A 24,950-nucleotide genomic window follows, 5' to 3' on the forward strand; every position below is an offset into this window, starting at 1 on the left:
AAAGTTGCCCTAAGTGGGAAGGGTATGCCCAGACGTGGGTCCCTTGCTCACTGTGCCACTGGAATCAAGCTAGCCTGGCTGATGAGGGGTGAAACCCCGAAACCGGTCCCAGGATGCTTGTTTCCGGTCCAGGGAGGACCTGGCCTGGCAGTTCGGGCTGGACTGTTCCCATGAGGAACAGGGTCAAGACTGATTTGCATATGGCTGGGTCCAAACTGGGGTGGCACGGTGAACAAAAGAACGATGGATTAAACCCAGATCTGTGGCTGAGGGTGAGTGTTTGCATTGTCAGCACTCCGTCCATCATCCTTTTGTGTTGTTAAAGTTGCCCTAAGTGGGAAGGGTATGCCCAGACGTGGGTCCCTTGCTCACTGTGCCACTGGAATCAAGCTAGCCTGGCTGATGAGGGGTGAAACCCCGAAACCGGTCCCAGGATGCTTGTTTCCGGTCCAGGGAGGACCTGGCCTGGCAGTTCGGGCTGGACTGTTCCCATGAGGAACAGGGTCAAGACTGATTTGCATATGGCTGGGTCCAAACTGGGGTGGCACGGTGAACAAAAGAACGATGGATTAAACCCAGATCTGTGACTGGGGGTGAGTGTTTGCATTGTCAGCACTCCGTCCATCATCCTTTTGTGTTGTTAAAGTTGCCCTAAGTGGGAAGGGTATGCCCAGACGTGGGTCCCTTGCTCACTGTGCCACTGGAATCAAGCTAGCCTGGCTGATGAGGGGTGAAACCCCGAAACTGGTCCCAGGATGCTTGTTTCCGGTCCAGGGAGGACCTGGCCTGGCAGTTCGGGCTGGACTGTTCCCATGAGGAACAGGGTCAAGACTGATTTGCATATGGCTGGGTCCAAACTGGGGTGGCACGGTGAACAAAAGAACGATGGATTAAACCCAGATCTGTGACTGGGGGTGAGTGTTTGCATTGTCAGCACTCCGTCCATCATCCTTTTGTGTTGTTAAAGTTGCCCTAAGTGGGAAGGGTATGCCCAGACGTGGGTCCCTTGCTCACTGTGCCACTGGAATCAAGCTAGCCTGGCTGATGAGGGGTGAAACCCCGAAACCGGTCCCAGGATGCTTGTTTCCGGTCCAGGGAGGACCTGGCCTGGCAGTTCGGGCTGGACTGTTCCCATGAGGAACAGGGTCAAGACTGATTTGCATATGGCTGGGTCCAAACTGGGGTGGCACGGTGAACAAAAGAACGATGGATTAAACCCAGATCTGTGACTGGGGGTGAGTGTTTGCATTGTCAGCACTCCGTCCATCATCCTTTTGTGTTGTTAAAGTTGCCCTAAGTGGGAAGGGTATGCCCAGACGTGGGTCCCTTGCTCACTGTGCCACTGGAATCAAGCTAGCCTGGCTGATGAGGGGTGAAACCCCGAAACTGGTCCCAGGATGCTTGTTTCCGGTCCAGGGAGGACCTGGCCTGGCAGTTCGGGCTGGACTGTTCCCATGAGGAACAGGGTCAAGACTGATTTGCATATGGCTGGGTCCAAACTGGGGTGGCACGGTGAACAAAAGAACGATGGATTAAACCCAGATCTGTGACTGGGGGTGAGTGTTTGCATTGTCAACACTCCGTCCATCATCCTTTTGTGTTGTTAAAGTTGCCCTAAGTGGGAAGGGTATGCCCAGACGTGGGTCCCTTGCTCACTGTGCCACTGGAATCAAGCTAGCCTGGCTGATGAGGGGTGAAACCCCGAAACCGGTCCCAGGATGCTTGTTTCCGGTCCAGGGAGGACCTGGCCTGGCAGTTCGGGCTGGACTGTTCCCATGAGGAACAGGGTCAAGACTGATTTGCATATGGCTGGGTCCAAACTGGGGTGGCACGGTGAACAAAAGAACGATGGATTAAACCCAGATCTGTGACTGGGGGTGAGTGTTTGCATTGTCAGCACTCCGTCCATCATCCTTTTGTGTTGACACAAAACAGAGGTCAAATCAGGCATCTAAATCCCAAGACACTCAATCTAGCAATTTGGCTCCTGAGGTCATAGAGTTTGGATATTTACAACTCCCATCAGAATGTATGGAAGTTATTAAGCAAGCAAGAAAACTCACTACTAGACAGTGCGACAGTGCTATGCAAACAAATGGAAAAGATTTATATATTACTGTCAATCCAAAAATATAGACCCTCTTACAGCATCAATACTAGATATTGTATGTTATTTACTTCATTTACACAAATCAAATTTAGCATTCTCTTCAATAAAAATTAATCTTACTGCAATTTCAGCATATTTACAAAATATACAACATAGCTCTTTATTTAGAGTTCCTGTCATTAAAGCTTCCATGTTTCATGTAGCTTTTCAAAAACCACATTCAAGCAATCCTATATCAAAACAAGGTTTAGCACGATGGATCGTAAGGTGCATCCAAACATGCTATAAAGCAAAAAGACAGCTTTTAGTTACTCCCAAAAGCACATTCTACAAAGAAAAAAGGTGAAACAAAGGCTTTTTTAGGGAATATACCAATGGCTGAAATATATAAAGCAGCTACATGGTCAACACCACATACATCCACTAAACACTACTATGTAAAAGCATTATCACGACAACAAGCCACAGTAGGTCAAGCTGTTCTAAGAACATTATTTCAAACAACTTCAACGCCTACAGGCTGACCACCGCTAATTTATGGGAGGACAAACTGCTTTGTAGTCTATGCAGAGCATGTGTATCTGCAGCGACACATGCCATTGAACGGAAAATGTCACTTACCCAGTGTACATCTGTTCGTGGCATGTTCTACTGCAGATTCACATGCACCCTCCCTCCTCCCCGGAAGCCTGTAGTCCTTTAAGTTACAAACATTTGTACATATGTAGATACATTTACATTTGCATGGACATCTCTTACTTTATACCTATATACTTTATCACTCCTTCCTTTACCCTCTGCGGGAAAACAATCTAACAATGGAGTCAATGCCCATGCGCAATGGAACCGAAGAGGAGGAGTCACTCGATCCTGTGACTCGAAAAGACTTCTTCGAAGAAAAACAACTTGTAACACTCCGAGCCCAACGCTAGATGGTGGACTAATGCACAGCATGTGAATCTGCAGCAGGTCATGCCACAAACAGATGTACACTCTAAAGTTGTTAGGAGAGGCCCCTCTCTCAAGACAAATGCTAAATCCTCAAAATTCTTTCCCAGAGCTGCAGTTCCTCAAGATGTTATTAGAACTCACTCTTGAGTCAGATGCAAAAGCACTGAAATTCTGTCATAAAATTGAAGTTCCACTAGTCATTACTATGTGTCCCTCACAAGTCAAATGCAAACACACTGACATTCTTACCTGAAGCTGCAGCATATTACTAGGAGTCCTTTATATTCTTTCGTGAAGGTGTAATTGCACAAGTCGTTACTAGGTGTCCCTCAAGTCAAATGCAAAAGCATTGAAATTCTTACTCAAAAGCAGAATGCAAAAGCATTGAAATTCTTTCATGAAGCTGCAATTCCACTAGTCAGTACAATACAAACACGTTATTGTTTGGGTTAATAAAAACCATGACAACAGTACAATACAATCAGTTTATAAAATATGCTACATAATCTATTGTGATTAAAAAGCATCACAAAGAATCATCTCCACGAAGACGATAAAACCCACCATGGTTGTCCTCTGTAAAGTGCTGTAGTTTCTCTAAAACTGAATCAAATAAGAGCAAGATTAAATGCAGAGGTGATAAGAGAAGACGACGTAGTGTCATAAGCCACGTTTTGTCAACAAAAGTTAAGACATCAGGGGCCATATGTACCAACACATTTCCCATAGACACAGAATGGGTAAAACCCTTTGATACATCTGGCCCCTGATTTCCACAAATCTTGATTGTGTTTGAACTATATGGACCCCAGAATGCATTAGCAACCAATCATCAATAGGGTGCAATTTTACTAGCCAGGGGAATCCAACCTTTTATGTAATAAGAGCTACCTATGTTCAATACAAATCCTCCTCCAGAGTTACTAATATTATTACAGTTGTAGTAGTAACCACATCATACAAGGTTATGTTAATGGATACCATATGCAAGATCACTAACAGTAATCTACCTCCACGTATTGGGTGCAGTTGGCAGCAGGTATGTTAAAAATGCTTTGTTAACTTGTAGTGCCTCTATATGGATAATAATACACAACAGCCGTAACTGCAGTGCCCCTAGCAGCAAGTTAATTATTAATAATAGTCTCCTCAACAGTGTTTGATTTTGTCAAACATTATCAGCTTTAAATATATTTTGGAAATTCAACCATTTTATCCAAGCATCAGTTTATGAATTCTGAGAATGCACATATCTTTTATTCAAATACACACTTTTCAGTTTTGCTATTCATAGATGTTAATTTGGCGAAGCATAATCTTCTAATTTCTTTCACTTGTCTACACACAGGAGAGTTACTTATAGGTAGCTGGAGAGCTACCAGTAGCTCACGAGCTACTCGTAAAAGCATGCACTAGTCGTTACTTAGGTGTCCTTCATAAGTCAAAAGCATTGAAATGTTTACACAAAGCTGCAGTTCCACTAGTCCTTACGAGGTGTCCCTCTCAAGTGGAATACAAAAGCATTGACATTCTTTTATTAAGCTGTAGTTCCTCTAGTCACCACAAGGTGACTCAACAATTAGGTGTCGCTCATGTCAAACGCAGATGAAGGTGTGGTTGCACAAGTGGTTTTCTCTATACAGCAGCAAAGTTTGTTGTCAGTACTGATTCTCCAGCTAATAGCAGACATAGTAATTGCTTAGCAGACTTCTCTTCCATGACCAGGTAGAGTAGGACTAGGTCCAGAATGAATACAAATGCCACATTATCTGTAGACAAAGAACAGGGCAGTGTAGCACAGTTGTGCAATGACAGCACCAAGCCCGCAATCATACATATGTCATGTATTAAGTGGAAGATCATCATTGAGTGGATTTTTGCCATTTGCCTGAAGAACAGAGCAGATGTGTTAAATGCTAACTATTAGTCTTTTACCTAATGCAGTCAAATCTTATAGAGGTGCAAATATTTCCCACCTATGCATATCCTGGCATGGGGTAGGACTGAACTGCTAGAAAAAGAAGGTTGAGTGCTGGGGAATGAGACAGGCAGGGAGTTGAAGTAGATAATTGTAGGAAAATGGCCCTTGTTGCAGTTAGCCCCCCACTTTTTGCCTGATATTTATGCTGATGTGACTTGAGGGTGTGCTAGGACCCTGCTAACCAGGCCCCAGCACCAGTATTCTTTCACTAAAAATGTACCATTGTTTCCACAATTGGCACACCCCTGGCACACAGATAAGTCCTTTGTAAAAGTTACCAGTGGTACCAAGGGCCCTGTCTCCAGAGAAGGTCCCTAAGGGCTGCAGCATGTGTTGTGCCACCCTAAGGGACCCATCACCTAACACATGGACACTGTCATTGCAGATTGTGTGTGTTGGTGGGAAGAAAAAGGCAAAGTTAACATGGCATCCTCCTCAGGGTGCCATGCACACAAAACACTGCCTATTGCATAGGTAACTCACCCCTCTAGCAGGCCTTAAAGCCCTAATGCAGGGTGCACTACACCACAGGTGAGGGCATAGCTGCATGAGCAATATGCCCCTACAGTGTCTAAGTCCATTCTTAGACATTGTACGTAGAGTGTGGTCATATTAAGTATATGGTCTGGGAGTTTGTCAAAACGAACTCCACAGTTCCATAATGGCTACACTGAATACTGGGAAGTTTGGTATCGAACTTCTCAGAATAATAAACCCAGACTGATGCCAGTGTTGGATTTATTAAACAATGCACACAGAGGGCATCTTAGAGATGCCCCCTGTATTTTACCTAATCCTTCAGTGCAGGACTGACTGGTCTGTGCCAGCCTGCCACTGAGAGACGGGTTTCCGACCCCATGGGGGGAGAGCCTTTGTGCTCTCTGAGGCCAGGAACAAAGCCTGCACTGGGTGGGGAGGTGCTTCACACCTCCCCCCTGCAGGAACTGTATCTCCTAGCAGTGAGCCTCAAAGGCTCAGGCTTTGTGTTACAATGCCCCAGGGCACTCCAGCTAGTGGAGATGCCCAGCCTCACGGTCAAAGCCCCCACTTTTGGCAGCAAGTCCAGAGGGATAATTAGGAAAAACCAGGAGGAGTCACCACCTCAGCCAGGACCACCCCTAAGGTGTCCAGAGCTGAAGCGACCCCCTCCTTGCAGAATCCTCCATCTTGGTTTGGAGGATCAGGGCCAGTAGGGATAGGAATGTGCTCCCCTCCCCAAAGGGAGTGAGCACAAGCAGAGTGTAGCCACCCTCAGGGACAGTAGCCATTGGCTACTGCCCTCTGACCCCTAAAACGCCCCTAAATCTTGTATTTAAGGGCTCTCTGAACCAAGGTAGTTAGATTCCTGACGACCTCACACGAAGAAGATGGACTGCTTAGCTGAAATCCCAGCAGAGAAGGAAGGGAGACAACTGACTTGGCCCCAGCCCTACCAGCCTGTCTCCTGCTTCAAAGAACCTGCAGAATAAAAGCAACGCATCCTACAGGTTCAGCGACCTCTGAAAAACCTCCAGAGGACTGCCAGCATCACAGAGGATCAAAAACTCCTGTAGCCAATGGCCCTGTCCAAAGAAGAACAGAAGAAGAAACCTCTTCTGAATGACTCCCACCTCACTCCAGAAGCGTGAGTCCTAACCACTCTGCACCCGACGCCCACGATCCGAGTCCAGGTGGCCCAACCGACCTGAGAGGACCCCCAGGCAACAGTGACCAAGTGCCCACCCTGGGTTGACCTCTCCACCCCTCCACGACAATGCCTGCAGAGCGAATCCCGAGGACCCCCCTGACCACAACTGCCCTAGACAAAGATAACCGACGCAAAAGGACCCACTGCACCCCCAGGCCTTGGAGAAATCGACACCCAGTGCAGTGATGATCAATAGGCGGCCCTCTTCCCTGTCCGACCGGTGGTGTGCCCGAGACACCCCTGCCCCCGCCCCCCAAGACCTCGCCTGCAGCGCCTGAGTGACCCCAGGATCCCCTCATAGAGTGTCATTGGAAACCTGACGCCCTGTTTGCACCCTGCACCCGGCCGCCCCAGTGCCGCTGAGGGTGTGGGACTGGTACCTACTTGGGGCCCCTCCAGTGCTCCAGTGCTCCTCTAATCCCCCTGGTCTGCCCTCCGAGCCACGGGTACTTACCTGCTGGCAGACCTAATTCCGGGTACCCCCTGTCTCCATAGGAGCCCACGTTAAAATTGCTAAACTTTGACCTCTGTACACGGCCAGCCCCGTGTTGCTGGTGGTGGGTGTTTGGGGTTGACTTGAACCCCCAACGGTGGACTACCTATAACCCGGAGATGGAAACTGTAAGTTGTGTACTTACCTCTAAAACTGTACTTTATTTTCTTCCCCCAGGAACTGCTCTGACAATGCAGTGTCCACTTTTAAAAGAGTTATTCTCTGTTTTCTTAAAAACTGTTTACTTGACTAAAGTGAAACAAAGTTACATTGATGTCTATTGCTAAGTACTTACCTGCAACAGTATTTACTTCTGAACTGAGTTTTGTGGTTCTAGTAATATAGTAACAAAAATATATTTTTCTATATAAAATCCTATTGGTCTGGAGTTAAGTCATTGAGTGTGTGTTTCTTCTATTGCTTGTGTGTGTACAACAAATGCTTAACACTACCCTCTGATAAGCCTAACTGCTCGACCACACTACCACAAATATAGCATTAGTATTATCTATTATTGGCTCTGCCAAGCCTCTTGGGGTACCGCTGGACTATGTGTACACTTTATCTCATTTTGATATAGTATATACAGAGCCAGCTTCCTACAGTAATGAAAAGAGTCATTTCAAGAAACTGGTACAAAGAAGGAAAATTAATTTTAGCTAACATTTAATTCATTTTATATGTAATTTTGGATTATCATTGTAGCTGTCTTATATTGAACCAAGCTTCATTTAGGCGATTGTTGTAAACGGTGGGTTTAATACAAAATAGTTCTTATATGTAGTATGGTGTCTTATACATGCAATGGTTTTAATTACTGGAACAAATGTTGCAGCTTCCTTCCTAGATGTATGCAGATTTAGATGATTTGGCAGGCAGCTATCTGGGTGTCTCTGCATTCACTGTTTAACACAGAGATAAGATCTGAACTCCATGAACTCCATCTTGGCAGAGTTGTTCTTCAGAGCTTTCTAGACTAAGCATGGCTTCAACCTTATCCCACCTCTATTCAGAGACTGCTTTGGCAACGGTTCACATAAGGAATCTGTGGGAATAAATAGCCCTATCAAAGTTCCTTACATTCTATTGCATTCTTTCTGATGGATACATAATTTAATTTAGTTTCTTTATCAACCAGAACCCTCTAAAAGGCCACACTTTTTTGATAGCATTGTTTCCGAAAAAGAAGTCTATACGGTAAATTCCTCACCTTTTGAATATACCACAGGCGTCAGACTGATATTTGTTTAATTATTGCATTAAAATCAATCAATTACAAACAAAAAAGACATCATAAGTTTAAAACACAAATAAAAAGAAGAACAAAATGCCTCAGTGATCAGGTAAACATATTATCATAGCAGTGTGAGAAAGACCTGCAACAGATACATTGGGCTTAAAGATCATTGGGTTACTTTATCGGATTTCAAGTTAAAAATGTGGCGTGTGTTAACAAAGGCAAACCTCTCATAGGAACTGTCCAGAAATGTTACCAATTTACTATTGGAGTTCTTTATCCGTAACAAGAAATATATGTTGATTCCTTCTTCAATTATCCTTACTTTGTTTTTAGTAAAAGTTTGATGAAGATATTTTCTTCTCAAATCCAGTAAGTTAGGGGAAATACAGACTCATATGCTCCAAAGTTTCAAATCTATAGCCCCATGGACAGCAACCACCATTTGACCGCAGCGAAGTATTCCAAGAGCACTTGAGATCACTTATTGGAATATGTAGGAGGCAAAAGAGTAAGTACTTAATTTTGACAGCCGCTTCCAGATCTGAATCAAGAAAAAGTTGCTTTGCTCCTGGGATGCTTTCAAATGGCTGTGCTTTAGTTTAGCAATTAATTTAGGATCGGTCTCTCCCCCAACCGAGTGGATTGTACCAAATTCTTATAAGAGCCTCGTTGGAGGGTCGATAAAGTCTCTAAGGGAGGCAAATTATAATCAGTTAGAAGTCGCCCAATATACCTAACATTAAGGTTATCATGTTTGGGGAATGTGATCGCCTACTTGTAGATCCATTTTAATACACCCTCCTGTGCAATCAGACAATCGGATGCACAGTTCAAAACAGAGACCAATTAAAACTAGAGATGGTTTTGAAGTTCAATACTTTGGGTAGTATTGCTTGTTGAGTAGAGACATGTATGTTGAGTAGGTGCGTGATGCTCTGCATATAGATTGTATTAAAGTTGTTAATCAGCTTGGTGTGGAAAATTCATTACCACATACAAAAATGAGGGTAAAAGTTTGGCTTTCAGGGCTAGGTGTGAGGCTGTAATTGCATGGCTTGCTTAAATGGTGGAGAAGAGTTAGACCCCCTTAGTGGCCATCCAGTTTTGATAGACTGGATCTGGAAACTCAGAATATGATGTGGTAGTATATGTAGGCGCCACCCCTGCATGCAGCTGTCAGTTTCTTTCAATGGTGTCAGCACCCCCAGACAAAGAGCCTCAAGAGCAAATTGGTTTTGGCCAGTGTGCAGATTCCTGTGTTTGAGGTCTTGTTCATGGCTAGAGTCACAGAACGAGGAGCATGGGAGGGTTAGTGAGGAATATGCAGTTAGATAGAACCTCTACCAGAAGGAGCGTTACCAAAGGTAAGTAACATATTCTTCTGATAAAGACTTCTTGCTGCAGACTCCTCACATTGTGAATAGATGCCAAAGCAGTGCCTCTTTGGAGGTGGGTCTGTGAATGAACTCAACTTGTTCTCCTGATGGAAACTTCTCACTACAGATACCTCACTTTTTGAACAGATACTAAAGCAGTACTTATTTGGAGATGGGTTGGTGAGCAGAAAGTCCATTAGGACCAAGCTGGCAAAATGCCTTTTCAGCTAACTTGGCTGTCCAGACAATAGTGCTTCATGAATGCATGGAGTTCTATGAATGTGCAGTTAAATAGAGTCTCTACCAGATAGAGCGTTACTGTGAGTAACTTGATCTCTTTTTTGCATGTTTTAGGTTTTATAGGGTTCTGCCATATTCCATCCCTCATGTCTGTGTGTCATGGAAAATTGGAACAAATGGTTTCACAGATGCTCAAAGTGCCTTATATTTAAAGGGCTACATCATTTATGGTAGAGTTTTGTGACTGCCGAATATGATGACGTCAGTTGAGCATCACCACTTGGTACTGGTGACTGATACACAAAAATTACGGATCTATTTTATTACCTGAGAATGGTTCACAAAAGGTAACTACATGAATCTGCATCTATGTCAGAAAGAATGTTACCAAAGGTAAGTGACATGTTATTCTGAACATCTTTTTCTCCCTTGTATGATTAGTAATTGTAATTGTACTTATATAGCACTTGCTACCCCTAACAAGGTGTAAAAGCTATTTTTTTGGCGAGTAGCCAGCAACTCTGGAACCCAAATCTGATTAGTGGTGAATTAGTATAGGAATATAAAAGTTCTTTTGAAGCGGTGTCTGGTAGTTGGATTGAATAAGATAATGGAGGGAGGGAAGAGGGAAGAGTCTAGAAAGTGTTATTTGGGAGATCATAGTAGTAAGATGAGCTTTTGTGATGAGTAAAAAAAAAGATGGAGGAGGGTATGAGGGAAGAATTTAGAGAGGGTTGTTTGGGAGATCATAGTAGTAAAATTAGGTTTGGGGTGATCAAAAGAGGGGTAGGGAAGAGTCTAAAAAGGATTATTTTGGAGATCATATTAGTAGAATGAGGTTTCGGATGAGTCAGAGAGAGGAGGTAGAGGATATATTTTCCTCAATATTTCATTAGTGATGCACTTGTAGTTAAAATAGGTATGACAATATTTACATATTGTGATGAATACAACAGACCCATGAGCTTCTAATCAAATAACTTATATGAAAGCTATGCAGTGACCTATATAAATGTTAAGCATAGAATATATATATTTAGATAAATATATATACATTTGCTAAGCAGACCTAAAGAATATTTAAATATTTAAAAAAACATAATTATTATATATACATTTGTACAAAGAAATACACATATATAGATACATACATATAATCAAATTATAAATATTTGTATACACAGGGATATGGTGTATATTAGTGTTTGAGTATGGTGGTTATGTAGGAAAGAGCCAACTCTTGAGTAGTCTTCTGTAGATAAGATATTATGTTTGGGGGTAATGAATTCCATAGTTTGGCTGCTTGAACAGAGAAAGATGTACCACCTATGTTTTTCTACTGGGATTTTGAGGTGAGGTGCCAATCTGGAGTGGGGTTCCTTTGCTGAATGTATTTGGTGATTTTATTACTGATGAATAGTGGTCCTGTTCCATGTATTGCTTTGTGGGTGATACAAAGCAGCTTGAAGGTGGATCTTTTGACAACCAGGAACCAATGTAGGGCCCTCAAGGCAGGGGAGGTGTGGGCTTGTGACTTTAGATGTAGGAGTAGTCTGACAGCAGTGTTCTGAAATTGTTGTAGTCTTTTCATAGTTGATGAAGAAGATCCGAGGTAGAGGCCATTGGCGTTATCCAGTTTAGACAGTACAAAAGAGATAGTAGCCTGGACCTTGTGTGGAAATCCCAGGTGGAGGAAGATGTGTCTCGAGTTTTCATAGCAATGAAGCTTGATCTTGCTAATTTGTCCACTTGGACATTCATTGATAACTTTGGATCCATGGTAATTCCAAAGTTTCTTACTGCCTTCGATACATCAGGAGGTGGTCCCAGATAGTCAGGCCAAGCACAGAGTGGGTAATGTTTCCAATGTAATTGTATTATTTTATACATATTTAATGTGAGGATCTAATGTGCTGTAAAATGTATTCTATTACTCCCAGGATATTAACACATATTTGAAATTAATTTGCTTCTACTATGCACTAAATATTTTTCCAATAATATACTTTATTAAACCCCCCTCTACTTTCCCATTGGGAGATGTTCATCTCCATGGTGGAGGACTCTGCACAGTGGTGGAATGTAAAATACTGTGGTAAAGTTCTCTGTAGTAACTTTATTGTTGTAAATGCATTTGTAAGAAGCCAAACTCCACAATGGAGGAGGGACATGTACATCTACATCTAAGTGCAACTCTCCACTCTAAAACAGTGAATAGCAAAAGAGTGGAGTTTTAGAGCTGGGTGTCATTGTAAATGTACACAAGGAATATTTTAGTACGATTCACATAAACATACACAAACTGAACTGTGTAGTGAACTAGTGGTTGGGTCACAGACTTTAGAAGTGGACTGAAACAATCAGTGAACTTGGTGGCTCAAGGATGTGTGCCCTTTTCAAAAATACTCCTTAGGGCAAAATAAAGGTGATGGTTAATTACCTGGCTTCATTCATAACACTGAGGGAACAAAGATACGTCTCTTTGGAGTCATACTAATGGTTGAGAAAGAGAATGGGTATGTAGCCAAAACACATTCACACAAGGGGAATCTACAGCAGTGTGAGAGCTGTCAATGAGAAGGTGACATAGGAATGGCAGGGAGTGGAGTGGCTCTACAAATGTGTATCATTAGCATTGTTGTAGATAGGCCCACATTTTTTAAGTCGAAGCCCACCAGGCAGCACAGGTGTCTGGGTGAAAAGACACATTGGGGACATGCTAAAAGCCTCCCGCAATGTAGATTTAGAAAATGGCTCGATTCCACAGGATAATGGAGTTGTTGCATTCTGAATTGTCTTAAATGAGTATTTGAACAGAGTGCTGTTAAAAGGTGTTGGAAGCAAAAATATTGCACAGCCGAGTAATTCTCAGCAACACCACAAATGCAGAATGTGGTAGGAATAATAAGACCAGCACGGCTACAGAAAACATGCAAAAGACCATCAATTCTTTAAACAAAATAAATGAAGCCACAATGATTATTGGCCACTAAGAGACAGTTGTTGATCCACTGACAAACTAGCAGCAGTGTAAGGATGACCAAGAAATGCAACTGATTGTGGGGGCTGAATAGCCATCGGACATGGGTAAAGAGAAATCCGCCCTATTAATGTGTACTCGTGTACTTCCGGTCACTCGGGTACATAGCCTTTGCAAACTCTGATTGCAGTCTTCCTATATATATCTGATGCTTGAATTGGATTTCGTTATTAGAGGGAGTTGGTGGTTTGTGCACGCTATTATTCAGTTTTTTGTGGACATCTTGATTATAGGCAGTGCCTAATGTGCTTGACGTCTCTTCTCCAGAATTTAGAAGCTACAACTCCGCAGCTGAATGTTGCAACCGGGACAAGTCGCTCACCTGAAGTACACAACACCCCTGTTGTGAAATAAGCGCAGTTTACCTATGGATCGACATTACTAGGTTCGAGCTGACTGTGATGGCCTTTAAGGCTTTACAAATTTACGGACTTCACTAGATGCAATCTCTTCTGGTGACAGGAATCTGGCAGGTAGTCTGTAACCTTTAGAAGGGATGAAACGTGTTCACACTGGTGTGTTATACTATCTGGTAACTGTGTACATAGTGTGGCAATGTCGCACTATAAGTGTTCCCAGCGATTAGAGACAGACCTGTATGTCTGATTGCAGAAGTGTGTGGTTGGGAAGGTTCTGACACTTAGGGCCTCATTCTCACCCTGGCGGTAATTACCGCCAGGGCGGAGGTCGGCGGTAGCACCGCCAACAGGCTGGCGGTGCTCCGCCGGGCATTCTGACCGCGGCGGTACAGCCGCGGCCAGAAGCGGAAAGCTGGCGGGCTACCGCCGACTTTCCGCTGCCTGTCTGAATCCTCCATGGCGGCGGAGCGCGCTCCGCCGCCATGGGGATTCAGACGCCCCCTACTGCCATCCTGTTCATGGCGGCCATGAACAGGATGGCGGTAGGGGGTGCCGCGGGGCCCCTGGGGGCCCCTGCCGTGCCCATGCCAATGGCATGGGCACGGCAGGGGCCCCCGTAAGAGGGCCCCAAAAAGTATTTCAGTGTCTGCCCAGCAGACACTGAAATACGCGACGGGTGCAACTGCACCCGTCGCACCTTCCCACTCCGCCGGCTCAATTCTGAGGCGGCATCCTAGTGGGAAGGTTGATTTGCCCTGGGCTGGCGGGCGGCCTTTTGGCGGCCGCCCGCCAGCCCAGGGCAAATGTCAGAATCACCGCTGCGGTCTTTCGACCGCAGTGCGGTGTTCTGACGGCGGTACCTTGGCGGACGGCCTCCGCCGTCCGCCAAGGTCAGAATGACCGCCTTAGTCTGGTTGTGACACTTGTTTGACTGGTATGTGCGAGAGCCAAATCACGCTTCATGTAGCATTGCTTGCTTTACCTGAAATTGTTGAGTCTTCCTCTGGAAAATGTATTTTACCAATTTGCATTGTGGTTCCTTACTCTTGTGGTTTATGGGTGTTTTTCTTGGCGGTTGCTTGCATAGCACTTAGGACCCGGAAATTTGAAGAGCTAAATTTACAGGCCCTTACGAAAAGCAAGGTGGTTTTTTGATTACCTTATCTTGCTTAGAGGCTGTTCAACGCTTGTTGGCTTGGACTGAAAAATAAGCCCTCTGAGTGGGTTTTGTTAAAGCAAGGCACTTTCATCTATAGGACTGTATCTAGGACGGTAGATCTGGTTTGCGCTACAAATGTTGGTCCAGTTCCATGAAATGCTTGGCATGTTATGCATAATGCTTTGAACACCATCTAGTGGAACACTGGGAGCCAGTGCCAGGTTACAGAGCAGTGTAATGTGGTCCTAGCTTTTCAAGTGGAATAGGTGACTGGTGACTGGCAGCTGCATTTGCTCCGATTATAATTTGTGCAACAGAGATTTCCAGTCTCTTATGTATATTGTGTTAGGTTAGTGAGGGTGAGCGAGCACAGGAACAGCTGTTGCTTGAACTCTGTGGGGAAGCCTTAAGGACAATCTGTCCTAGGAATTGAAGCAAATGTGTTGAGAATTTTCCTATAGCATTGGTTTGTGGTTCCAGAGTAAGATCTACATTTAGGATGACTTCTGGGTTTTTAGTTTTGCTGTACTGTATCTTCACCTAGGTCTGCAGGCCAGGCTGGGATTTCTTATGCTGTTGGCCAATTTCCATATCTAAAGATTTATATTTTGTCCCGTTTGAGCTTACAGTGGTTGCTGTCATCCAGTCTTTGACCATAGGCTTAATGCCAGTGCGGATCTCAGGCGACTCTTTAAGGTTCTTGAATTGAAGAGTGTGTCGTCAGCATATTTGTAAAGGGCTGACTCATGCTAGACAAAAGGCTGAGGTGTATGTTTGAAAAGAAGGGGAGAGATGATTGAGCCGAGGGGGATGTGGTATTCCACTGAAAGTAGTTTGAGCTAATGTGATAGCAAGGTAATGTAGCTGGTTGGATAGGAAGGAGATGATCTAATCCAAGGCTTTTCTTTGGGTGCCCACATTCTCCAGTTTGGACGGTAGTGCTTGGTAGTGGATGTGTTGAAAGTGGCTGATTGGTCTAGGAGGATCAAGGCAGCTGCTCATTATCATCTGCCTGAGTTTGTCAATTGTAAATACTGAAATAGAATGGTTTGGTATGACTGTTATTTTTTTTGCACCATTGAGGTGAAGAGGGTGTGCAGTTCTTTTGCTTTGTTGATTTTGTACTAAATGGGTGGCCAAAGCATCCTGCTAAGCAGAACATATAAACGAGAGCTTAGAGTGGGAGAGATTCCCACAAATAATGCATCAGTATTTCCACAAATGGGGGACACGCACAATCCATCTGTTCACCACTGCAGACAATGCTAAATTCCCAAGCTTCATCTCCAGTTACCCACACCACACAGTCAATGGGCATTGCACTTCTTGTCTATAGTTTTCCTCCACTACCTCTGGTCCCTCATGGAGGAAGTTGACACAAACATACATGATGCTCATTCTCATCACTCTGAAATGGGCAAGGCAGTCATGGTACTGGAAATGTCTGTCCAGCTGCACAAGAAGTTCCCCTCGAAAGCAGGACTGTTAACTCAGTATCATGGTCAGCTGAGGCACCCAAATATCCAGGAAACTTACTTTGCAATTTGGCACCTGTGGTCTTGGGAGTTTGGTTATCTGTAATTTCCATAGGAAAGTATGCACATTTTGCTTGAAGCTTGCAGACCAGCTACAAGGGTTAGCTATACCACAAAATGAAAAACGTGTATACATCGCAAGAGCAATCGTACAACACCTGCAAGTATCGGTTCACAGATTATCTGCTACCAATTACAATTGCAGGTAAGGACTGCCATACACATCTATTAGGCTTCATTTGGCAATACGATGCTCCATTCGGCAATAAGACAGTTGTTACCTATTTTCTTTCCACCCCCTCAGTGGTTGAAAGAGCACTGCACACACTAGATGTAAAGAGGGCTCTAATGCAGTGCTTGTCAAACTTATTTAGACCCATAACCCGATTTTTAGGATGACAACATTTTGCAACCCCCTTTAGCTTAAATGAACATGAGTCAGGCAATGTTTTTTATGCAATTACAGCATCGTTTGATAGCACACTGTCATGTACAGACAGCACATTTTCCATTGAAATGACTACTACATTTGCACAGACATAGTTGTACAGATGAAACTATATTGCACACAAATGATCATGAGTGGAGATCTGGTTTCAGTGAATATTTATCATGTAACCCCTTCGCTGATATGCCTTTATCTCATGTGCTAAGCCTTTTTTTTTGGCTATTTGGGGTAATTCACTCTTAGGCCTCCATTCCTTTTTTGTCCATATAAGCTATCCAGGCCTAATTTGTGTCCTTTTTTCCAACATCCTGGAGATTCTAAAGATACCCAGGGTTTGTGGATTCACCTGGAGAGGACCAAGAAAATAGCCAAAGTACAATCACATTTTGTTTTTTGGGGGAACAATTGGGTGAATGGTGCTGCAGAAAAAAGCGTCTGTTCCTTTACTGCAAATACCATCAACAAAGGCAGTGGCGGCTGGTGATATTTGAAAGTGGTGGGGCGTACAAGTGTGTGATGAGTGGCCTCTGGCAAGCAAGCATAGCGAGCAAGCCTGGCTGCCATAATTGGGGGCTCAGGGGCTTCTTCCCTCAGGAAAATTTTGATAAAAAGTGGGCAAATGGTGCATTTTCAAGCAATTTTGAGAAAGCAAGACGTTTAATAAAACTTGTGAGAGATGGCTCGTGACCTGGTGCTGCAAATGGTACTGGGCAGATAGGGGTGATTTATGTCACTTGACCTTGTAACTATCAGCATTGAACTCTGTTGTGCAGCATCTCAGTGTGTAAGCATGTAAAGGTTCTGACACGTTTTATGCTTTTGTGTTTTATTAGCATGAAAAGCCTAAACCATGTCAGAACGTTTACACTCTTTCACACTATGCATCCTTCCTTGACCAGCCCTTCGGTTATAGAGGGCTGAAGACACAGTGGGGCACACTTATAGAAGGTGCCTGGATGGAGACTGGGCCTGCCCCATAGCTAATTATTTGAGTAAACTCGTATTTCAACTACACGCCCAACATGAATAATTGATAAGGAGTTGACTGCACATAATTGGGCAGCCCCAACACTGGAGGGGTGAGCAATTAAGAGATGCTGGGATCCCCACAGAACCCCCTCTATCTCACACAGAGCGAAGGAGACCCCCCACCCCAATAGCACAATGCTGGGTCGAATAAATCGTTAAGATAAAGGAACATGTTCGGCACAAACAAACAAAACATCCTGTACGAGTGGAGCAGAGCTCCTCATTAATGTCTGTTGGTCCCTTTCACATGCAAACAGATCAAGATAAGACGAAATGAAGCAAAGAATCCAGCAACCTAATTCACCATTATTATTTATTAAATAATTTCCTCAGCCCTCAGAGTGGTAATCACCCTTCACTCTTTTGCGAAGGCTGTTTTATTACATTGTGTTTTTTGCCTTTCACAACAGCAATGCTGAACTAACGACCCAGTGACTGCCTGGAAAGTAAAAGTAAATGTTTCTGGGTTGAAGGGAGGGGATTCTGGAGATAACGCGGAAAATGTAGTTAATAGCCATATTTTTTAAAAAAAAACATCACACAGGGGTCATTAAGAACCCAAGGAGAAGGGAAACAAATTATGTCGCACTATGTGCACATAAAACGTTGTGGTTTGCAAATACATCACTTTTATACTTAATGCTCAAAATAGGTGTGGACTCAAATTATGCACCATTCCCAATTCCTATTTCTGTGAAAAACAGAGCAAAACACCAATACACTACCACTGTTTAATTTGGCCCTCTCTTCATAAATTAGCGCCACTCACTCTGTGACTGGTCTGTGTGGAATGTATTAGTGTGGATATTCTCTCCAAGTGGTCGGAGTGAGTGGCGCTAATAAATTAAGAGACTGTAAGGAACTTGAAGAGCACCACAGTAATCCTTAAAGGCGAACACGATCCAGAAAATGGAAACATTGGAATATGAACAACCCACAGCAACAGTAGTAAGGGCCTGGCAGGGTACTTGAAAGACAAAAACTGTATTTTGGCGCAAGAAGCAGTTAAAGGTATTGTTTGTGCATAATGCCTTCTCGAAGTTTATAGATTGCAGCAGTATAATATATTGGCTTTGCTAATATCCTTTGTTCTCACACATTTACAGAACGGTAGACATCTTTGGACAATAGGCTGCCAAAAGGTCGAAGGGAGGGGATTTTGTGGAAAACTTAGCAGCCATTAGCCAATATGGCCATATGTTCTAAAAACATCATGCATGTGGCATTAAGAACCCTAGGAATGCTGCACACCTAACAAGTACAAGCACAGGTTGTTTATGAGAATACGTAAATGCACACACTTTATAAACTTCGGAAAGGTTCTACTGACTTCAACAAAAACGCGCACAAATATTTCAGACAAATTAAATACTCTAGTATATCTGTGCTTTCAAGTCTCCAAAAGTTAAAGTATGAATGGGTGCTTTAAATTCATACGCAAATGGTAATATCGATAACTTATATGATCAATACACATACTAATTAAACTCACCCCTGGAAGCTCAACTCTATGCATGTCGTGGTAGTAGCACCCAACGCCTGTGAATGTCTTCATGCCACGTGGAAAGTGGAGAGAGGGAGTGAGGGAGTGTGACAGCTGGCCCCTTGCAGCCTCAGATCAGGTGTGCAGTGCTCCAGGTGTGCAGTCTCTCTCAGCCAATCCTGGCGCTGCTCCTGCTGTTACAGCAGAGTCCAGGATTGACTAGGGCGAGCAACCTGGCTGCTCATTACTGAGACCGGGGGCTGCAGTCTTGAGTCACCCCGGCTCATTATTGAGAGACTCTGAGAGGCCTCTAGTGCACATGTTGGGTTGGATGGTGAAAGGGAGCAGTCCAAACCGACTTGCGCACTCTGGCCCATGTGCGTTGGCTGTGATCAGTACTAATGGTGTGTCTGTCAACATTGTGAAGCCCCACCCCTTAAGGCCCACGCTGGCTTCTTCATGACGCATCTCAGGCCGCAGGGCTCTATGCAAGCTGCCACCGGCCCACAGCAACTGAAGGAATTTAAATGTAGTTTACTAGTAATACATTTCATTGCAGGGTTGGGGGGGGAAATATGATTGGGGCAATGCCCCAACACCCTAAGGGAGGCACCGCCCCTGAACAGAGGGTTTGCAGTGCTGAAATCACCATCTTCCTAGCTTTCAGGAACAGGCATACAATCAGAAAAACACATTTTTCAAAACAGTTTTGGTGTTTTACTGGGACACACCCCATTTTTCCTATTTTGTGGTTTCAACCTCCTTCTAGTTAGTGATAGAAATGGGTTTAAAACCAATGTTGGTGTTAGAGGGAAATCTGTTAATAAAATAAGACGGATCAATTTGACACAATAATATAGGTTTAATCGATTTTCAGCTGGGAACAACAGGCAGTCTCAACATAGAGGCCATGACTGAAGTTCAAAGTTCTGGTTCAAACACCAGTAGCATTTATACTGTAAAAACCACAAAAAACTGTGGTCAAAAGTTCAGCATTGACGTAAGCAACTACAAGCAGTACAGATAAGATAATGAGGTGCATCTGGAAAGAAGCACTTGCACTTGTTGGCCTCATGGGTGGGTAAGTTACACTGATATCATTCACCATATCTATCTTTATGCACAACAAGAGATAATATGTTGCGTGCTGCTCATGGTAGCCCTGCCTTGTAAATACTTATCTGACCCTTACACAGTTCCCCTTACCACGATATGAATGACTTGTGGTTTTTAGGACCCTTGTGCTAAGGCAGGATACACCCTTTTGTTCCACCCTGTTCGTGCTAAGTGAACATTTTGAAAGCAACAGTTGGTGCAGCTTTAAAGAAAAACTCTCATTCTAATGTGGCTTGGGCCTCTTGTGTGTTTCAGCACAGCTAACTTAACAATGCAGCATGTGTATAAGTTCCCTAAGTAATAAGTGTGTGTTTGTCCTAAATATGACCTGCCTTTTCTATTGAACCCACAGTCTGTCTTTTTTTAACATGTCATGTATTAAGCCTTTTACTACTTACATTGGTTTACAACTATCTCTAGCCTAAAAAGTTTGTATTGGGATTTGGGAACTTATGTTTGTTTGTATGTGATGTATTCCTATTCTTCCTACATCATTCCCCCCCTAGTTGATTATTCAACTACTTTTCCTACCTTCCCATCTACTAATGAAACTAGGGGAATCACAACATAACCCCTACTCTGTCCCTCCCAATTTAGCTGTCATCCTTTTGCAACATGCTATTATTACCTGAAAAATAAGACACATCAAAAGCAACAACACAATCAAAGGCAACAAGGCCTTGAACAACCCCGACATCCAGGATGGCACCCATTCGAACCACCCATCAGGGGCACCCCCCTCATCGATCAATTTCTTTTGTAGATCATGCAATGTCTGAATGCCATGAGTTAATGTCCCATTGTCCTCATCATTGGCCGGCACATAAGTACAACAGGCCGATCCAATCTTCTTACACACCCCTCCTTCCATGGCCGTCATTAAATCAAGTACATATCTGTGTTGCATTACCATCAGCCTAAGGGCTCGGAGTTCTTCCTTGATAGCATTGAACCCATCTTCAGTTGCATTTATGGTCTTCATCAATTCAAAGCGCGTGATCTGCAGCCAGCGTGCAGTTGTCTTCACCTGAATGAATGGTAGGATGCTGCCCAAAAAAATTTGGGCATCATTAAATAGTCTTTGTTCCTGTGGAACGTCTTTACACACTTCAGTACCAAGAAACTCAGCAGCTCGTTTTGTCCGGTAATGGTGAAGCAGTGTTGTTGGACGGCTCATGGGATGGTCATGTAACTGAGAGATGTCCACACCTGGTATCACCGGGGATGGGGTGTGCAAGGTCACTAGGGAGCAGAGGCCATTCCAGTTCGGGGGTAGTTGCATGTGGAGCCGGGCCCCACACATCCAGTAGTGATCCATCAGGCTGGAGGTGCCGCCCTGCATATCAGCGTTGTAGGTGGTGATGCTGCAGTTAAGGTTACTCCCCACCTTCACTGTCCCTTTCCCTCTGAAACAAAGAGAAAACTGTGTTAATTTCATTGCTATTCTAGGGTGTATGGTAGTCCCTGTCCATGTATATCTCTGTATGTTCGCATCCCATATTTCCTGACATTGGCCTATTATCTTAATAAAGCTTAGTGGACCTTGTGTCTCGGTACCATTCCATAATGATATTGCTCTACATGAGAACTTGGCCTCGGTATGCCATTTATCATGGGCAAATTCTGATCCTGTGATACTAAGAAATGGCCTGCCTGCGCAATCAGGGGGCAGGGGTTTAGCTAAATAGTTACTACATTCAGATGATGGGTAAGACCTTACAAAAATACCTCGACGTAATACCCATTTTTCCCAATCTGGGTGAAATATTGTTTGCCCTGCTTCCTTCATTCTTGATATCTCTTCCATTATCTCTTGTTTTTCTGTCAGGACTTGTAGGACTTCTGGGGTGGTGTCAAATCTAGTTGTGTTAACTCGTGCAGTAGCAGGACTAACGTGAGTTGGCTGTAGCTGTGCTCTCATTCTGCATAAAAATAGGTGCAGGAGACAATGTGTAATGTTTGGGGATACCTCTTTAGGGAGATGCAATTTATCTACTCCAGCAGCATGGGGGATGAGAGAGCATACATAACAACTGGTGTTGGATGTGGATGTGCCTATACTGTGCATGTGCTGATACCACACATTGTTAAACAAAGCAATATGGAGAGGGTGATGGTCAGTATCATTATCAACAGTTCTACGCATGCGTGTAATAATTGATATAGGATCAAAAAAGTTGAAATATCCAAGGGCTAAAAGCAGCAATATCAGTGCAACGAGGAGGAAAAACAAACATAAAATACATAACTTAAAAGAAGAATTGTCTAAGATTGAAGCTTTAGAGGGAGGCTTTACTCCGGTTGCTGCTCCTGTTCTCCCCCCTCTTATTCCTGCTCGGTGTCCAAAGGGATGGATGGCATGGTTGGGGCCAGGCGGATGTCCTGGAGGTGGTACCATGGTTTGTGGCCTTTGACTTTCACTGCTGTAGTCGTGCTGTCTGTCACTGGGAAGGGTCCATTGAATTTGCAGTCCTTCCACTTTCTGACAAAATTGCGAATATATACTAAAGTTCCGAAAGGTAATGGTGTTTGTTGATCCTTTACAGGAGATGCGTTGGCGCGCTTCTTGGCTGCACGTGTAACCTGTTTAGAGAAGAACTTTGCAACTTTGGTTAGCTCAGACATGTATTCATTCATTTCAGTTTGTACAACTTCAGGTGCACTCTCAGTCTCCAATTTATGTCTAGTTGATGGCACAAATGTGCTCATTGTTCTACCTGTCACTATTTGATGGGGAGTTGAATGATGATCTGATCCTGGGGTATTTCTCAAAGCAAAGAGGGCTAGTGGGAGACAGTAGAGCCATCTTTTTTTCAATGTCAATTTCAATGGCGCCATTAAGGCGCTCCACAATTCCATTGCTTTGCGGATGATAAGCTGAGGACAACTTGTGTGTTATTCTTAACAAGGTGGTGAGGTGAGAAAAGATATTATTGACGAAATGGGTGCCATTGTCGGATCTGATCCCCTCAGGGACACCCCACCGCATTATTACCTCACGGATCAAAAAATTAGCAGCAGATTTGGCATCACAGTGAACACAAGGTCCTGCTTCAATCCACCTTGAGAATGGGCAGACTACAACTATAAGATAGCGATAATGATTGCATCTGTCAATCATATCAATGTAGCCAATGTGCAGTTCCTTAAAGGGACCTTGTGGGCGAGGTACTGTAGGAGCTATTACCTTAAAGGTGGGATTTGGTGAATACTGCTGGCACACTGTGCAGGTGTGTATGTACATTGTAATAATCTCATGTAAGTTAGGACAAACCAATCCTGACATATTTGGAGGGACATATTTTCTCTAGCAGTATGTGAAGGAAGATGTAGCTGGTTTAGAGCTATCAGTAGCAATGCTTGGGGCATGACAGGCTTCCCCGTTGATATTTGTCTTTATATTAAATCTGTTCCTGTCTGTGTGCATCCTGTGGCTTCCCACAACTGTTTCTCATGCTCTGATGCATTTTCTTGTATCTCTCTTATATGCACTAAAGCTACTAATTCAGCAGCCTGGGCTGAATATTGAGATGGCAAAGTTATCTGGAATGTGTCTGAAGAGTTGTGCTGAATCGCTCTGACCACTGCAGCACCTGTATGTCTTACCCCTGTGTCCTGATCTATTGTGGAAGATCCGTCCACAAAATATACAACACTACCAGGAATGGGGTCTTCTGTTGCTTGGCTACACTCATCTGGAGTATATGTGGCACAATCATGGGCATCATCATCAGTGTCTGAAATGGGGTGTGCAAAGAAGGTAGCAGGATGGACTGTGTGGCATTTAACCACCTTCAAGGATGGTAATGATAATATTATCTCGTAGCCTGATACTCTCTGTGTTGTTAGTGTTGTTTTAGCTTTCTGAATTATTGCAAACACAGCATGTTCAGCATACAGTGTCAAGGGTGACAGAATCAAGTAGGCCACTAAAATATGCAATTGGTTTGTGGCCTAAAGGATACTTTTGGGTGAGGACAGCCGTCATCACCTGGCCATTACAGTGGCAAAAAAGAAAAAACTCTTTGTTATAGTCTGGTGTCCCTAACACTGGTGCATTTGTTATCTCTGTTTTTATCTTACTGAAGGTTTGTTTCATCTCTGTAGTCAATGCTATCCTGTCTTTCTGTGTTTTCGCCTGTTTGACAGATGCAAGCAGTGGGGATATTAAAGTACTGTAGTCAAAAACCCATTGTCTGACATAATTACATAAGCCTAGGAACTTCTGCATTCCTTTCACAGTCTCAGGTTCTGTCATCTGCTGAATGGATTCTGCTCTCCCGGGCATAACTTGGCAGCCTGATGCTGACAGTAGTTGCCCAAAGTATTGAACTTCTTTCTGGTAGTACTGTAATTTGTCCCTGTCTACCTTGTAACCTCTTTGAGCAAGGGTGCACAACAGGGACACAGTGTCCTTTCTACACTGCTCTTCTGTTAGACTACAGATCAGTAGGTCATCAACATACTGCAACACTGTGCTGTCACATTGAAAATTGGTGAGGTCATTCTTGACCGTCCTGTTAAAGACACTAGGGGACTCACAGTACCCTTGAGGTAATCTGGAATACAGGTACTGTGAACCACGATAGGAAAATGCAGTCAAATAATGACTGTCTTGGTGCAGGGGAATGCTGAAAAATGCATTCTTCAAGTCTATGACTATAAAGTATTTAGCATCTTGGGGTATATTGGTTAGGATGATG

At 43.7% G+C, this 24,950-nt stretch overlaps 1 long non-coding RNA gene across 2 annotated transcripts in view; it reads right to left on the reverse strand.

The window, feature by feature from the left end:
- Positions 1-17,943: 17,943 nt before the first annotated feature.
- LOC138286476 (uncharacterized) overlaps positions 17,944-24,950 on the reverse strand; it is a 73,956-nt gene continuing 66,949 nt past the window's right edge. Inside the window, exon 3 of one of the 2 annotated variants that reach the window (XR_011201998.1) lies at positions 17,944-22,830. This is a non-coding gene — a long non-coding RNA (uncharacterized lncRNA). The remainder of the gene's footprint in view (positions 22,831-24,950) is intronic. The other variant, XR_011201999.1, reaches the window with a different exon arrangement.

The sequence above is a fragment of the Pleurodeles waltl genome, chromosome 3_2 (genome assembly GCF_031143425.1).
Source record: "Pleurodeles waltl isolate 20211129_DDA chromosome 3_2, aPleWal1.hap1.20221129, whole genome shotgun sequence".
Lineage (NCBI taxonomy): Eukaryota > Metazoa > Chordata > Amphibia > Caudata > Salamandridae > Pleurodeles > Pleurodeles waltl.